We start from the raw sequence: 16,741 nt of genomic DNA on the forward strand, positions 1-16,741 counted from the left end.
CCCCTAGGCATATCAAATGCCCTAGGCAATTGCCTAGTTTGCCTATACCTATGGCCGGCTCTGATAATAATAATAATAATAATAATAATAATAAAAATTAAGTGATATTTTATTTTGTTGCTATTCTTGTTGTCAAATTGCGATTCCTAGTGAGATGTTTCATGGAACAGTGCAGTTGTATTTTCTCCCGCCTGTAAAGAATATGGTTAATAATATAAGTGAAATTTGATGTGTGGCTTGATTTTTTACTTCTGGTGAATGTCCATGTTGTACATAAATCCTTCTTGATTTTATTCTTGATGTTTTTCCCTGGTTGATTGATCTTTATTCCACTTATATCCCAAACAGGTTGCCCCATATTATCATCAGGGTGTTGCTGCATGTGATGTTACTGCACCTAGGGTTCATAAACGGTCCCCCATTTTATTACTTGCTAGGCCCATCCCTCTTAACTTCCAAGTTCGGGATGGGATCGGGTGGTTTATGGATGGCATGGCAGTATTGATTCACATGTTTGCAGCCCCGATGCTGTGGGCAAATCCTGTTGGGCATTCGTGGCGTTGATCAGTCTCCCAGGAAGCTGTTGAGTTCAAAGTCGATGTTGAGACCCTTTGGTGCTAGGGTTTGCATATTGTATATCCATTTTGTTTCTTCTCTGGACATGATTCTAATGTAATCTCCACCCCGCCAGGGTATTTGGACTTTCTTAATTACTAAAAATTTCAGGAGGCTTCCATCATGTTTGTGGTTCCTTTTAAAATGGTCTGAAACACTATGTGTCTCTACTTCTTTTTCAATATTCCTGAGATGTTCATTTATCCTTGTTTTGAGGCTTCTTGTAGTTCGTCCTATATATTGTAGGTTGCATGGACAGGTTAAAAGATAAATTACTCCTGTTGTGTCGCAGGTCATTTTCTCTTTTATCTTGAAAGTTTCTTTGGTTTCGTTGGAAATGAAGTTATTTACTGGTTTGGTGCTTCTATGTTTGCATGTTTTGCATGCTTTACATCTCGTGCAGTGATAGAATCCCGGTGTGATGTCATTTATCCGAGTTCTTTCTTTTTCCTTTTTGTCTTCAGGTAAAAAGCTAGAGACTAGTTCTTGTTTTATGTTTGGTGCCTTTCTGTAAATTATCCTTGGTCGATCTTGTATGTATTCTTTGATTTCCTCGTCACGTCTAAGTAGAGGCCAGTTCTTGTTAATTATTTTTTCAAAGTTTCTGTGTTGACTGTTATAGTTGGTGATGAAGGTCACTTCTTTTAGTTCTTCTTTGCTTTTCTCTTTGTATTTCAAAAGGTCTTCTCTTTTTGTTTCTTTTGCTGCTTTTATGGCTTTGTAAACGGTATCTTTCTCATAGTTTCTGTCGAGAAATTTTTCTTCTAATGTCAAAGTTTGTTCCTCAAAAATGATGTTTTTGAACAGTTCCTCTTGAATCTTTTGAATTGTCCTCCAGGTATTCCTCTCAGCCAATTTTTTTGATGGTTGCTGGTTGCTGGTATGTAATTGTTGCAGTCTACGGATTTAATATAGGTTTTTGTCTGTATCGTTCCGTCTTCAATATAGATTGTTAGGTCCAAAAAATGGATTGTTTCATAGCTGTGTGTTTCTGTAAATTCCAAATTTAAATTGTTGTGGTTAATATAATTTGTGAATTCCATGAGTTTGTCGAGTGGTCCTGTCCAGATGACTATGATATCGTCGATATAGCGTTTCCAAAGTGCTATGTGTTCTGATAAGCCATTGTTTTTCCAAATGTAGTCTTCCTCCCACTGTGCCATAAACAGGTTCGCGTAACTCGGTGCGAATTTCGTGCCCATAGCGGTCCCACGAACCTGTCTATAGTGGGTCTTATTGTACCAAAATGTATTGTGACTGAGGATGAATTGGATGCCTTCTATCACAAAATTTATCTGATCTTCCGGTAGATCTGAATGATTTTCTAGGACTTGTGTGATGGCCTTACATCCATTTTGGTGGTCGATGCATGTGTATAATGCTTTTACGTCGTAGGTTACTAGGATTTAGTCGTCTTTCCATTGTATTTCGTCCAGTGATTTCAATATTTGCGTAGTGTCTCTGAGATAACTTTTTTGCATGGTTACTATTGCTTGTAATATGTTATCTATGTATTCTGATAAATGGGTGGTTAGTGATCCGATTCCTGATACTATAGGTCGTCCTGGTGGGTTTGTGATGTCCTTATGAATTTTTGGTAAAAAGTAAAAGACTGGAATTCTTGGGTTTGTTTGTTGGAGGAATATTTTCTCTTTTTTGTTTAGGATTCCTTTCGTGCTTCCTTTCTTTATCAGTGATTCGTATTCTTTTTTGTATAATTCAATTGGGTTATTCGGGAGTTCTTCATATGTGTCTTTGTCAGCTAGGAGTCTCATTGCTTCCTGGTGATATTTTTCTTTGTCTAGAATCACAATTCCTCCTCCCTTGTCTGCGGTTTTACTACTATCTGTTTGTTTTCTTTCAATTCTTTGAGTCCTTTTCTTTCTTCGTTTGTTAGATTGAGAGTTTGTTTGTTTCTGGGTGGATTGATGTTAAGGTTTTCAAGATCCCGTTCTACAGACTTCTCGAATGCTTCGAGAAAGGGTCCTTTAATATGTTTCCGATAAAATTTTGATTTTTCTTTCAAGTTGGTGTGTTTGTACCCATCTGTGTTTTCTTCGGCTATGTTTGGCTCACTTTGATCTTTTTTGTTTCTTTTAAAGAATTTCTTTAGGGTTAATTTCCTCATGAAGCGATGTAAATCTATGAACGATTGAAATTTATTCATTTTGTTAGATGGTGCAAATTTTAAGCCCTTCCTTAGGAGGCTTCTCTGTGCTTGAGTGAACTTGTATTTGCTTATGTTGTAGATGCCTAGGGATTTTTCTTCTTCTTCGTAGATTTTTCTGTGTTTTTCTGTGTTTATTTTTCTTTGTTTTTCTTTTGTTTTTTCTTCCTCTTGTTCCTCTTCTGATGATTCTGTGTCTAGATATTTCCTTTTTGTCAGACTTGTTTTTGTTTGATCTGATTTCTTTTTTGTGTCTGGTAGAAATTATTCTTCCTGTATTACCTCTTTAAAAACCCTCCAAATATTCTTCTGGATCGTTTCTTTCCTTTCGTGAGAGTTTAGGATATTAGTAGTGATTAGCAGGTTCGGATCCTCGGAATACGAACCCCCCCCGAACTTCACCCTTTTTACACAGGTCCGAGGCAGATTCGAACCTTCCCGCCTTGCTCGGTTAACCCGAGCGCGCCTGAACGTCATCATCCCGCGGTCGGATTCTCGCGAGATTCGTATTCTATATAAGGAACCGCGCGTCGCTGCCATTTTTCACTCGTGCATTGGAAATGATAGTGAGAGGACGTGGCTGGTGTCCTCTCAGTTTTATTCAGGTGGCTGCAAATATCTGTGCTCACTGCTTTATTGTGGGGACTGGGGACCAGCAGTATTATATAGGAGGAGTACAGTGCAGAGTTTTGCTGACCAGTGACCACCAGTATTATACGTTCTCTGCCTGAAAAACGCTCCATATCTGTGCTCAGTGTGCTGCATATATCTGTACTCACACTGCTTTATTGTGGGGACTGGGGACCACCAGTATTATATAGGAGGAGTACAGTGCTGAGTTTTGCTGACCAGTGACTACCAGTATTATACGTTCTCTGCCTGAAAAATGCTCCATATCTGTGCTCAGTGTGCTGCATATATCTGTGCTCACACTGCTTTATTGTGGGGACTGGGGACCAGCAGTATTATATAGGAGGAGTACAGTGCAGAGTTTTGCTGACCAGTGACCACCAGTATTATACGTTCTCTGCCTGAAAAACGCTCCACATCTGTGCTGCATTGTAGTATATAGTAGGAGTACAGTGCATAATTTTGCTGACCACCAGTATATAATATATAGCAGTACGGTACAGAAGGCCACTGCTCTACCTACCTCTGTGTCGTCAAGTATACTATCCATCCATACCTGTGGTGCATTTCAGTTTTGCACAGTTTGCTGACCACCAGTATATAATATATAGCAGTACGGTACAGAAGGCCACTGCTCTACCTACCTCTGTGTCGTCAACTATACTATCCATCCATACCTGTGGTGCATTTCAGTTTTGCACAGTTTGCTGACCACCAGTATATAATATATAGCAGTACGGTACAGAAGGCCACTGCTCTACCTGCCTTTGTGTCGTCAAGTATACTATCCATCCATACCTGTGGTGCATTTCAGTTTTGCACAGTTTGCTGTCCACCAGTATATAGTATATAGCAGTACGGTACAGTAGGCCACTGCTCTACCTACCTCTGTGTCGTCAAGTATACTATCCATCCATACCTGTGGTGCATTTCAGTTGTGCGCAGTATATATAGTAGTAGGCCATTGCTATTGATACTGGCATATAATTCCACACATTAAAAAATGGAGAACAAAAATGTGGAGGGTAAAATAGGGAAAGATCAAGATCCACTTCCACATCGTGCTAAAGCTGCTGCCACTAGTCATGGCCGAGACGACGAAATGCCATCAACGTCGTCTGCCAAGGCCGATGCCCAATGTCATAGTAGAAAGCATGTAAAATCCAAAAAACAAAAGTTCAGTAAAATGACCCAAAAATCTAAATTAAAAGCATCTGAGGAGAAGCGTAAACTTGCCAATATGCCATTTACGACACAGAGTGGCAAGGAACGGCTGAGGCCCTGGCCTATGTTCATGGCTAGTGGTTCAGATTCACATGAGGATGGAAGCACTCATCCTCTCGCTAGAAAACTGCAGTGCCACTCCTAGATGGGCCAGGTGTTTGTGTCGGCCACTTGGGTCGCTTAGCTTAGTCACACAGCTACCTCATTGCGCCTCTTTTTTTCTTTGCATCATGTGCTGTTTGGGGACTATTTTTTAAATCTGCCATCCTGTCTGACACTGTAGTGCCACTCCTAGATGGGCCAGGTGTTTGTGTCGGCTACTTGGGTCGCTTAGCTTAGTCACACAGCTACCTCATTGCGCCTCTTTTTTTCTTTGCATCATGTGCTGTTTGGGGACAATTTTTTTTAAGTGCCATCCTGCCTGACACTGCAGTGCCACTCCTAGATGGGCCAGGTGTTTGTGTCGGCCACTTGTGTCGCTTAGCTTAGCCATCCAGCGACCTTGGTGCACCTCTTTTTTTCTTTGCATCATGTGATGTTTGGGGACTATTTTTTTGAAGTGCCATCCTGCCTGACACTGCAGTGCCACTCCTAGATGGGCCAGGTGTTTGTGTCGGCCACTTGTGTCGCTTAGCTTAGCCATCCAGCGACCTTGGTGCACCTCTTTTTTTCTTTGCATCATGTGCTGTTTGGGGACTATTTTTTAAATCTGCCATCCTGTCTGACACTGCAGTGCCACTCCTAGATGAGCCAGGTGTTTGTGTCGGCCACTTGGGTCGCTTAGCTTAGTCACACAGCTACCTCATTGCGCCTCTTTTTTTCTTTGCATCATGTGCTGTTTGGGGACTATTTTTCTGAAGTGCCATCCTGCCTGACACTGCAGTGCCACTCCTAGATGGGCCAGGTGTTTGTGTCGGCCACTTGGGTCGCTTAGCTTAGTCATCCAGCGACCTCGGTGCAAATTTTAGGACTAAAAATAATATTGTGAGGTGTGAGGTGTTCAGAATAGACTGAAAATGAGTGTAAATTATGGTTATTGAGGTTAATAATACTATGGGATCAAAATAACCCCCAAATTCTATGATTTAAGCTCACCCGAATCCGACAAAAAAATTTCAGGGCGGTTTTGCCAAAACGCGTCCGAATCCAAAACACGGCCGCGGAACCGAATCCAAAACCAAAACACAAAACCCTAAAAATTTCCGGTGCACATCACTAGATATTAGCAGTGTCTCTAGAGCCAAGTGGAACATGCCATTATGCCACAGTAACAAGATGGCACCGGGCATGTGCAGAAGACCAAATGGTGGCCATCTTGGTAAAGGAGCTCTCTCATGGAGAGGGCACGGTAGTTCACTCCATATTTCAACAAATGCTCAGCTGCTACAAGCTTGTGCACACAAAGACCCAAATGCAACCTGGGTATGTCAACTTACAAGTCCTCTAGGCGGGGGTGTGGTTCGTTTTATCGACAGTGTCTAGGTCGACAATGTTTAGGTCGACCACTATAGGTCGACAGTCACTAGGTCGACTTGGATGGAAGGTCGACAGGGTTTCTAGGTTGACATGTGCTAGGTCGACAGGTCTAAAGGTCGACATGAGGATTTTTTTTTTTGTGTCGTTTTCTTCGTAAAGTGACCGGGACCCCAAATTATTGCACCGCGTCCCCTCGCATGGCTCGCTTCGCTCGCCATGCTTCGGGCATGGTGCCTTCGCTCCGCTACCGCTTCGCTCGGCACACTTTACCGTTCCAATCGTAGTCCACATGGATCGTTAAGTATGAAAAAATCCCAAAAAAAATGTGAAAAACTCATGTCGACCTTTAGACCTGTCGACCTAGCACATGTCGACCTAGAAACCCTGTCGACCTTCCATCCATGTCGACCTAGTGACTGTCGACCTATAGTGGTCGACCTAAACATTGTCGACCTAGACACTGTCGATCTTCAAACCGGATCCCCTAGGCGGAACTACAGGAGATTTTTGATAGTTATTTTAGTGTTGGTTGCATTGTGATATAAATTGAACTGAGCTGATATCATATTAAACCACTAATATAGTGTTGTTATTTATCTAAGTTACAGTTAGTTCATAGCAAGTTCACCTTACATGGCAGCTAAAGTAGACAAATTGAAAAGCATGGCTTCAAGATAAGATTCGAATTAAATGAAAAGCTGGATCAAATAAAAGGATCAGTAAAATATCTTCATAAAATAAGACCAGTGCATAAATTTACCCTATGGTATAACTTCATCATGTCCATTACAATAGGAAGATAATAATAATAATAATAATAATAATAATAATAAAAAAGCCAATAAAAAAAGTCCACTAATCACACAGTAAACATAACTAAATATTGTAAAAAAAAAAAAAAAGCTTAGGCCCAGATTTATCAAGCCTTGGAGAGTGATAAATACAGTAGCACGGTGATAAAGTACCAACCAACCAGATCCTAACTGCAATTTTTCAAACACAGCACAATTTATCACTCTCCGGGCCAGATGCATCATCGCTTGGAAAGTGAGAAAATGGAGAGTGAAAAAGTACCAGCCAATCAGCTCCTAACTGCCATTTTTCAAACACAGCCTGTGACATGGCAGTTAGTACCTGATTGGCTGGTGCTTTTTCTATCTCCATATTATCACTCTCCAAGTGATGATGCATATAGCCCTCTAAGGCTTGATAAATCTGGGCCTTAAAATGAAGTGACATTCTTTTCAAAAGATGTTATTAATCTTCACTATGGCTATGTGTGCATTAATAAGAAGTATTTTATTCATATTTCTATTACATACCTCCCAACTGTCCTGATTTTTGTGGGACAGTCCCGTTTTTTTGGTACTGTCCCACTCACGGGCCACAGTGTCCCGCGGTGGTAGGGGGGCAGTTGTGAGGTCTCCTGTCACATTGCTCTTAGCAGAGCAGCGGTGAATAGACAATGTGTGCATGTGCACAACGTCTCTTTACAGGAGAAAAGAGGGACTGGGGGCATGCCAGCAGCTCACAGAGCGCTGGCCATGCCCCCACTATGACGATTATGGTAGGCATGGCAGGCGGTTGTGGCATTGGTGCAAAGCCACGACCCCTTTTGTGGGCGGGTGTGGCTTCACAGTGCAGAACTGTCCTGCGGCTCCAGAATTTAAAGTTGTGAGTATGTTATTATCAGTTAGATATAAGTACCTGCTAGGGTATTTCAGACTGAGACTACAGAGATGAACCGAAAACATAATGTTAAGTAAAACAGTAAGAATAAATCAACATTAACCATATTCTAGTCCACATTCCATCAGGAATGCAAGTATCAAGTGTGATGACAGTCCCTTTGTCAACATGTTGGCAATATTTTCTTCACTTGCAACATATTCCACATTGACAGACTTGTTTTCCACCAACTCACGAGTGAAATTATGTCTTATAGCAATGTGCTTAGGCCATCGATGATGCTTTCTGCTACAAGAAAGTTCAGTTGCTCCCTTGTTATCACACTTTATGTTAATGATCTCACTGTGGTAAATATTTAATTTGCATAAAGTCTCTCTTATCCAAAGCGCTTCTTTTAAAGTTTCTGTGAGCGCTATGTACTCTGCCTCTGTTATAGAAAGAGCAACTGTGGGTTGTTTCCTACTTGCCCAGCTTACGGCTGTGCCTGCTAGTGCAAACAGGTGTCCAGTATAAGAAAATCTATCATCCTCATCTGATCCCCAGTCAGCGTCACAGAATACTTTTAAGCTGGTATCTGATGATCTTGTACATTTCAGCCTTAGACTTAGTGCAATCCAGTGTTGTCTCGCAGGATTATTTGCAAACTGGCTTGCCCGGCTCACTGCATGTTAGATCATGTCCCAATGCCTGCATACATCAAACTACCAATAGCATTTTGATAAGGGATTTCTTGCATTTCCTCTATCTCCCCCTTGCTACTTTGTGACATGGCCATGACCATCTTTGTACTTTTATCAATGGGAGTACTTACTGGTTTTGCATCTGTCATTCCGTATTTGGAAATTATTGCCTCAATGTATGTTTGTTGGTCAATTGTGACAGTTCCCTCTTACAGGTTTTGTACAATTTCCATACCTAATAGATGATTTGCAGGGCGTAGATTTTTCAACTTGAACTTTGTTTAAGTTGGTGCTTAACATCAGTGATGCGATCCTCTTGAGCTGCCAAAAGTAAATCATCCACATAGACAGCTATGATGAACAACTTTTCTTTGATGGTTTTTGTGGTATAGGCAGTGATCAGTCTCTGACCTAACAAAGTTCATTTATAGTAACGCTGCATCCAACTTTACATACCAGCAACGACCACTTTGCTTGAGGCCCTATAGCAACTTCTTAAAGAGACAAACTTCCCCAGTTTGGAATATGTCCATATCATAATGTTCAGGTGGTTCCACATAAATTTCCTCAATCAATTCTCCATTAAGGAATGCGGAATCAAAGTCTAGTTGATATAACAGTAGATCATGTAGTGTCGCAACAGCAATCACTAACCTTAAGGTGCTATACCTTGTGACTGGTGAGTAGATCTCTCCGTAATCGATTCCATACTTCTGGGTATATCTCTTGGCAACAAGGTGGGCTTTGTAATGAGATACTGTCCCATCTGCATTCAACCTCTTACAGAAAACCCATTTGTTCTTAATCGTTTTACGGTCGCTTGGTCTATCAACCATAGTCCATGTACTGTTATAATTTAGTGCTGACAGTTCTGTATCAATTGATGACTTCCATTCTGTCCAATCACTGCTTGACTTTGCTTCCTGTATGTTTTGAGGTTCACAGTAAGCTATATTTGCATACTCCTCACTGTATTTCTTGGCTGGAATACCTTTGTTGCTCCTCGTGGAACTTCCTTTCTCTGTTGTCTGCTCTGACACTCTCAGATACAGACACACCTGTACATTCAATAATACATTTTGTTGTTGCTTCACTGCTCCAGTTAGTGGTGCTGTCTCGTAGAATACCACATCTCTGGATTTAAGAAGATGTTTACTTGTAACATCCCAAAGTCTGTATCCTTTGCTTTCGTCGCAGTATCCGAGCATTATACATTCTATGGATCTTGGATCTAGCTTTCGCCTTTTCTCCTTTGGTATACTGTATGTGCAAAAGCTTTGCTTCCGAAGACATGAAGATGACTGTTACTTGGCTTTTTCTTGGTCCACGCCTCTAGTGGCGTTTTGCCTTTGACGGCACTGTAGGTGCTTGATTCTTTAGTTTTACTGCAGTAGATACTGCTTCTGGCCAAAATTTCTTTTCCAGGCCAGCATCACTTAACATAGTCCATGCTCTCTCAACAATTGTGAGGTTTGCCCGCTCACTTATGACATTCTGTTCCGGTGTGTAGGGATTTGTTAGCTGATGCTTTATGCCATATTTCCTACGGAATGCGGCTAAGACTTTGTTATCATACTCTCCAGCGTTGTCTGATCTCAGGACCTTTAGTTTCAGACCCGTCTGATTCTCCACAGGTTTCTGTACTCCACAATTTTTTTGACCACTGAACTCTTCTCAAGAAAGTACACGTGTCATTCTTGTGGCATCATCAATGAGAGTCATGAAATACCTGTAGCCACTGATTGATTCTTCCTCCATTGGGCCACACACGTCTGTATACACTAGAGCTAGCGGTGTCTCTGCTCTATTAACTGACTGTGGAAATGGGTTGCGAGTTTGCTTGCCTTTTATGCAGCACTCACACATGGGTCTTTCAGCGTTGCTCATGGTGATCCATGTTACCATTCCATCTAGCAGTTTCTGGACATTGTCATAACCCAGATGACCCAAGCGTTTGTGTCACAGCTCCATTTACTGTTTTTCCTTAGTAGCCATCATTACAGTACACTCCTCAGTGTCCAGGACATATAGTTGGTTGCACCGGGTTGATGAAGCAATAACAGTCCCTCTTTTATTATGCACCATACACTTGCCCTTCTGAAATTGGATTTTGTAGCCTTTTTTCTCTAGGACACTGATAGCAATGAGATTACTTCCTAAGTCAGGCATTTACAACACATCTTGGATATCTGTAACAACTGTCTCACCTCCAATTCTTAAACGTGCTGTGATTGTCCCAGTTTGTAATGCAGTAAGGGCTTTATTTCCAATCCCTAACTGTAGTGGGAACACACAGTGTTAAAGAATTGAACCAATGCTTATTGCAACTGAAATGCCTAGTGGCCCCCAAGACTATGTACCAGAAAATAAGATTTTAAACCTACTGGTAAATCTTTTTCTCGTAGTCCGTAGAGGATGCTGGGGACTCCGTAAGGACCATGGGGATAGACGGGCTCCGCGGGAGACATGGGCACTTTAAGAAAGACTTTAGGTCTGGGTGTGCACTGGCTCCTCCCTCTATGCCCCTCCTCTAGACCTCAGTTAGAGAAACTGTGCCCAGAGGAGACGGACAGTACGAGGAAAGGATTTTTGTTAATCCAAGGGCAAGATTCATACCAGCCACACCAATCACACCGTATAACTTGTGTATCTATTAAACAGTTAACAGTATGAAAAAAACAACGTAGCATCAGTCCAACCTGATGAAACTGTAACATAACCCTTAAGTAAGCAAAACTATATACAAGTCTCGCAGAAGTAGTCCGCACTTGGGACGGGCGCCCAGCATCCTCTACGGACTACGAGAAAAAGATTTACCGGTAGGTTTAAAATCTTATTTTCTCTAATGTCCTAGAGGATGCTGGGGACTCCGTAAGGACCATGGGGATTATACCAAAGCTCCCAAACGGGCGGGAGAGTGTGGATGACTCTGCAGCACCGAATGAGAAAACCTTAGGTCCTCCTCAGCCAGGGTATCAAATTTATAGAACTTTGCAAAAGTGTTTCAACCCGACCAAGTAGCAGCTCGGCACAGTTGTAGTGCCGAGACCCCTCGGGCAGCCACCCAAGACGAGTCCACCTTCCTAGTGGAATGAGCCTTGACCGATTTTGGTAACGGCAATCCAGCCGTAGAATGTGCCTGCTGAATCGTGTTACAGATCCAGCGAGCAATAGTCTGCTTCGAAGCAGGGGCGCCAACCTTGTTGGCTGCATATAGGACAAACAGTGCTTCCGTTTTCCTGACTCTAGCCGTTCTGGCCACATAAATTTTCAAAGCCCTGACTACATCAAGGGACTCGGAATCCTCCAAATCTCGTGTAGCCACAGGCACCACAATAGGTTGGTTCATATGAAAAGGTGACACCACCTTAGGTAAGAATTGAGGACGGGTCCGCAATTCCGCCCTATCCATATGGAAAAACACTCGCCTAGCCGAAGCCAAGGCTAATAACATGACCACCTTCCAAGTGAGATATTTTAACTCCACCGTTTGAAGTGGTTCAAACCAGTGCGACTTAAGGAAACTCAACACCACGTTAAGGTCCCAAGGCGCCACTGGAGGTATAAAAGGAGGCTGAATATGCAGCACTCCCTTCACAAAAGTCTGTACTTCTGGGAGAGAAGCCAATTCTTTTTGAAAGAAAATGGATAAGGCCGAAATCTGAACCTTAATGGAGCCTAATTTTAGGCCCAAATTCACTCCAGTCTGTAGGAAGTGAAGGAAACGGCCCAGATGGAATTTTTCCGTAGGAGCATTCCTGGCCTCACACCAAGAAACATATTTTCGCCATATCCGGTGATAATGTTTCACTGTCACGTCTTTCCTAGCCTTTATCAGAGTAGGAATGACCTCATCCGGAATTCCCTTTTCCGCTAGGATCCGGCGTTCAACCGCCATGCCGTCAAACGCAGCCGCGGTAAGTCTTGGAACAGACATGGCCCCTGTTGTAACAGGTCCTGCCTTAGAGGAAGAGGCCACCGATCTTCTGTGAGCATTTCCAGCAGATCCGGATACCAGGTCCTTCGTAGCCAATCTGGAACAATGAGAATTGTTCTCACTCCTCTTTTTCTTATTATTCTCAACACCTTGGGTATGAGAGGAAGAGGAGGAAACACATAGACCGACTGGAACACCCACGGTGTCACTAGGGCGTCTACTGCTACCGCCAAATCTTTTGATTTGGCGCAATACCTCCTTAGCTTCAGCTTTGTCTAATCTTTTGTGCAATAAGTTCACACTAGCACTTAAAACATTCCACATATCCATCCAGTCAGGTGTCGGCACCGCCGATGGAGACCTCACATTCATATGCTCCCCCTCCTCCCTAGGTCAGCCTTCTACCTCAGACATGTCGACACACGTGTACCGACACCCAACACACACAGGGAACCTCTTATCTGAAGATAGTTTCCACACCAGGCCCTTTGGAGAGACAGAGAGAGAGTATGCCAGCACACACCCCAGCGCTATATGACCCTGGAAAAAAAACACTAAATGTTTATCCAGTAGCGCTGCTTATACTTTATAGCCACCAAATTTGTGCCCCCCCCCCCCTCTTAAAACCCCTCTATCATCGTGTATTAGCAGGGGAGAGTCTGGGGAGCTTCCTCTCAGTGCTGTGCTGTGGAGAAAAATGGCACTGGTGAGTGCTGAGGGAGAAGACCCGCCCCCTCGGCGGCGGGCTTCTGTCCAGCTCAAAATTCCTGAAAACTGGCGGGGGCTCTGTTATATACATGTACAGTGCCCATCTGTACATGTATATATTTATTTTGCCAATGGAGAGGGTTTATTGCTGCCCAGGGTGCCCCCCCTGCGCCCTGCACCCTTACAGTGACTGCGGTGTGTGAGGTGTATGGGAGCAATGGCGCACAGCTTTACTGCTGTGCGTTACCTCAGTGAAGATCATGGAGTCTTCTGCCACCTCTGAAGTCTTCTTTTCTTCTCATACTCACCCGGCTTCTATCTTACGGCTCTGCGAGGAGGACGGTGGCACGGCTCTGGGACGGACGGCGAGGGTGAGACCTGCGTACCAATCCCTCTGGAGCTAATGGTGTCCAGTAGCCTAAGAAACAGAGCCTTGAAACTCACAGAAGTAGGTCTGTTTCTCTCTCCTCAGTCCCTCGATGCAGAAAGTCTGTTGCCAGCAGGCTCCCTGAAAATAAAAAACCTAACTAAAATACTTTCTGACAGGAATCTCAGGAGAGCTCCCTGTAGTGCACCCATCTCCTCTGGGCACAGTATCAAACTGAGGTCTAGAGGAGGGACATAGAGGGAGGAGCCAGTGCACACCCAGACCTAAAGTCTTTCTTAAAGTGCCCATGTCTCCTGCGGAGCCCGTCTATCCCCATGGTCCTTACAGATTCCCCAGCATCCTCTAGGACGTTAGAGAAATCCTTGCTGTGACTGTCTGCTACATTTAACGCTGACTCGCTTGTCACGCTGCTTCTGCGCACTACTGGGATTTCTCATCTTCCAATCTGAAGCTTTATGTCCTATCTTATGACACACAAAACACTTGAATTTGTGCTTTTTGGACTTTGTGCCCTTTGTGATCAAGGCAGAACCCTCAGCTATGGTCTCGACAGGAATACGTTCTTGGAACTGCAGCAACTTTGCTCTTACAATCTCTGTTGTCAGTTTAGTGTTGTTTGACTCTAACGCAACCACCAAAAAATCAAATTCTGGTGTCAGATTCTGTAACATAGTCATTGCGACCTCTTCCTCGTCCACCTGTGCCCCCACAGATGCCAACTGCTGAACTATCAAAAATAACTTATCAATGTAATCATTCATGTCCTTGCAGGCACTCAGTTTTGTTCCATATATCATGCATCTTAAGCTTACAGTATCCTTCTCATTAGACCTTTGTCTTCATATCCATTCTTCAGGGCTGTCCACATTGTTATGCACACCAGTGCCTGCAGGAAAGTACTGGTGTCAGGACTGTTATGCACTCCAGTGCCTGCAGGAATGTACTGGTGTTTGAACTGTTATGCAAAACAAATGGACTCACAGACAGACTAGGGAATATGACATAACGCACACAGAAGGTGGTAGGGTAACAAAATACACACAACGTGAACAGAGAAGCCCAGAGGCTAAGGAACTGGGTATCTCCCTTGTATTAGAACTGCTCAGATGTGAAAAGCAAGATGTTGTGTTTTAATACATAGAAAACCCGAAATGCTGTTGCTAAGGGCAACAGCAAAACCCTAAAGGGTTACCAACGGGTGTGGCAGTAAACTCCTTGGTCAGAGATGGAATGATAGACACAAGGAGATTCTCCACAATCCTAATTCTCACTTGCAGTGCACAGGTTCGGTTTACTGCCACTAAACTGACCCCTGACACCTAGCACAGTGAGACAGGATTAGACAGGCAAGTCTTAGAATACAGCCGCAAACTTGCTAAGTTCACAGAGTAGTAACAGAACCCCAGCAAGCTAAACGACTGACTCCAGTCTTACTGCTAGGTCTGGATTGGCAGAGTGTAATACCAAATCCCCAGGCCTATTTGCAGTAAGCAACAAACAAATACAAAGCTACACAGTACTGGCTAACTTTCAGAAACTGACTAACCAACAAAGATTCAGCAGCATCTGCTTACCCTGAAAAGAGGCCTTATAAAGCAGGTGCTGTCCACGCCCCACTCAGACCTCACAGACTGTGAGCACAAAAACCAGCACCGGATCCCCTGCCATGCACAGAGCCTATAACCACTGCACAGCAAAAGACCCGAACCGGAGTATCAGCTGCGCTCAGGTTACTCCGCTAGCACTTGTCTCCCGGTTGCCATGACGACGTGGCAGCACAGGGCAGGAGACCCTAAAAGTACCCCCCCTCTGACGAGGGGTCAAAGAACCCCTACCACCGGGTTTATCGGGGAACTGCGAGAAGAAAGAGCGTATCAGTCTGGGGGCATGAAGATCACAACTGCGCACCCACGACCGCTCCTCCGGGCCATACCCCTTCCAGTGTACCAAAAATGACAGCCGACCCCGAACCACCTTGGAGTCAAGAATCCTTTCAACAACAAACTCCCTCTGGCCACGTATCAGAAGAGGGGAAGGTCTTCCACTGGAAGAAGGATTACTAATCGCCCGTTTTAAAAGGGAACAATGAAATGTTTTATTGATACCCAAAGAACGGGGCAGATCTAACTGAAATGCCACCGGATTGATAACCCTGGTGATCTTATAAGGGCCGATGAACCGGGGGCCTAACTTATGAGATGGCTGTCTCAACTTCAAATTCTTGGTAGACAACCAGACGAAGTCTCCTAATTTGAAGCTGCAGGGTCTTTTCCGCTTATCAAAAACCCTTTTGGTCACTAATGACACAGACACAAGGGCTTTCTTCACTTTCCGCCAAATACCTCTAAGGACCGAAACCACAGAGGAACCACCAGGCGTGAAGTCCAGGGGGTCAAAAGAATTGGCCTTAGGATGATGCCCATACACACAAAGGAAGGGAGAGATCCCTGTAGCAGAGTGAGCCGCGTTGTTATAGGCAAACTCCGCCATGGACAGATGAGCAACCCAGTCAGTCTGACACTTGGAGACATAACACCTGAGGAACTGCTCCAAGGACTGGTTCACCCTTTCAGTCTGCCCATTAGACTGCGGATGGTAGCCCGACGACAAGCTGACAGAAATCTGGAGATCGGAACAAAATGCCCTCCAGAATTTGGCCACAAACTGGGATCCGCGGTCAGAGACCACATCAAGTGGCAACCCGTGGAGACGCACAACATGCAGCATAAATAATTCAGACAGGCGTCTGGCCGATGGCAGCCCAACCAGTGGAACGAAGTGCGCCATCTTCGAAAACCTGTCAACGACAACCCAGATGGCTGTCATCCCCGAGGATTTGGGCAAGTCCACCACAAAATCCATTGAAATGTGGGTCCATGGCTTAGATGGGATAGAGAGTGGATGTAGTGGGCCAACAGGAACCCCTCTAGGAGTCTTATTTCGGGCACAGATGTCACATGCCCGAACCCACTGATCCACATCCTTAGCCACCGAGGGCCACCACACCGCCCTAGATAGCAACTCCCGAGTTCTGGCAATACCCGGGTGACCTGCAGACTTCTTGGCATGGAATTCCAGGAACCCTCGCTGTCTTAACCTAGGAGGCACAAACAAAAGACCTACCGGAAGGTCTGGAGGAGCCTGCTCCTGTGCTCTAAGGACTAATGATAAGAGGTCCTGGGTAATGCCCACTTTAATACATGATGGGGAAACAATGGGCAACGGCT

General features: G+C 44.0%; 1 pseudogene; it reads right to left on the reverse strand.

The window, feature by feature from the left end:
• Window positions 1-385: 385 nt before the first annotated feature.
• Window positions 386-504, reverse strand: LOC134930579 (5S ribosomal RNA; annotated as a pseudogene).
• Window positions 505-16,741: the final 16,237 nt, after the last annotated feature.

Source organism: Pseudophryne corroboree, chromosome 5 (assembly GCF_028390025.1).
Source record: "Pseudophryne corroboree isolate aPseCor3 chromosome 5, aPseCor3.hap2, whole genome shotgun sequence".
Lineage (NCBI taxonomy): Eukaryota > Metazoa > Chordata > Amphibia > Anura > Myobatrachidae > Pseudophryne > Pseudophryne corroboree.